Source organism: Mastomys coucha, unplaced genomic scaffold (assembly GCF_008632895.1).
Source record: "Mastomys coucha isolate ucsf_1 unplaced genomic scaffold, UCSF_Mcou_1 pScaffold2, whole genome shotgun sequence".
Classification (NCBI taxonomy): domain Eukaryota; kingdom Metazoa; phylum Chordata; class Mammalia; order Rodentia; family Muridae; genus Mastomys; species Mastomys coucha.
In genome coordinates, this window is record NW_022196902.1 from 24536354 (window position 1) to 24538068 (window position 1715).

Sequence of the window (1715 nt, forward strand, 5' to 3'; positions counted from 1 at the left end):
CTACTAATATTTTCTTAAGTGAACATAAATATATAAAGTGTTTTTGCTTGTTTGTTTGTTTTGTATTTAGTAAAGTTTAAAATCTTGGCTCTTACTGTGGTAACTTGATACAAGAGTTACAAACGTCAAGCAAAGCATTCAGTCTTATTCTTTGTTGTTCTCTTACAACCCCCATCCCAGTTTAATTGTCTACATTTCTTTTGGGTATATAAATACTTTTAAAATATGTAAGCTGTTCTGAAAACCATAGCATAGTGTAAAAACATGAAATAAACAATACTACTGTACTGGCTAGTTTTGCTTGTCAACTTGACACAGGCTGGAGTTATCACAGAAGGGAGCTTCAGTTGTGGAAGTGCCTCCATGAGGTCCAGCTGTGGGGCATTTTCTCAATTAGTGATCAAGGGGGTAGGGCCCCTTGTGGGTGGTGCCATCCCTGGGCTGGAAGTCTTGGGTTCTATAAGAGAGCAGGCTGAGCAAGCCAGGGGAAGCAAGCCGGTAAGAAACATCTCTCCATGGCCTCTGCATCAGCTCCTGCTTCCTGACCTGCCTGAGTTCCAGTCCTGACTTCCTCTGGTGATCAACAGCAATGTGAAAGTGTAAGCTCAATAAACCCTTTCCTCCCCAACTTGCTTCTTGGTCATGATGTTTGTGCAGGAATAGAATCCCTGACTAAGACAAATTGGTACCAGCATAGTGGGGTATTCCTGTGACAACCTGACCATATTTTGGGGAGGACTGTGGAAGGACTTTGGAACTTTGAGCTAGAAGAGCCATCGGTTGTTAAGAACTCTATGGGATGTTGTATAGGAGCTTGGAAGATCATGTTGAGAACAGTGCAGAGATGGAGGCCTGGCTTGTGAAATTTCAGAGGGAAGATTAAAGACTCCCATCAGGGCCATGTTGTTTTGATTGTGAAGATTCTGTGGTTCTGGTTAGCTGGGGCTGACGTATCAGCTGTGATTAACAAGATACCAGAACTACTAAAGTGAAAACTTTGCATCACTGGGACTATTGATGCTGGTTAGCTGGAGCTAAGAAATTAGCGGTGAGTAAGAAGAAACCAGCATCATTGAGGTGACATCTTCTGGGAAGTGTTTTCTGAGAGGACAAAGAGGCTGTGTTCCAGAGATAGCCAAGGTTGTGCCTTGTGCTGCAGCAGGACTTGGTAATGTGTAAGAGTCACCCAGGTGGTATTGGTTTTGACGTCATGAAGGGGTCATGAAGAGCAGCTGAGGCTCGGCACAGTGAGAGGCCATGGAAGGCAATTGATGAAGGTGCAGCCTCAGTTTGCAATTGATGGCCCAGGACTGAAGGTGTCATGCAAAGGAGTTGAGGCTTGGCACCGTGAATACAGTCTATGAGAGGCTATTGGTAAAGCCTAGTTACAGCAGTGTTTTGGGAATGCCAGTACCATGCAATGTCCACCAAGGACAGCAGCAGCAGTCGAGTACAGGCATCTGGAGCCCAGAAGACAAGATGTGTGCTACAAATAGCAGAGCTGGAGAAGTGACCAAAGCCCTTAGAGGAACCCAGGAGATCGTGAGTTGGATCCCAGACTGGTTTTACTTTTGATTGTGACTGTGCCCTGATATTTTTCCCTCTTGAAGGAAGAACGTATTTTAGTGGCACCCACAGTTAAGAGACTGAATTTTAAAAGATATTGGACATTTTAAATAGATTGAACTTTTTATATGTAAAGACTGTGGGACTTT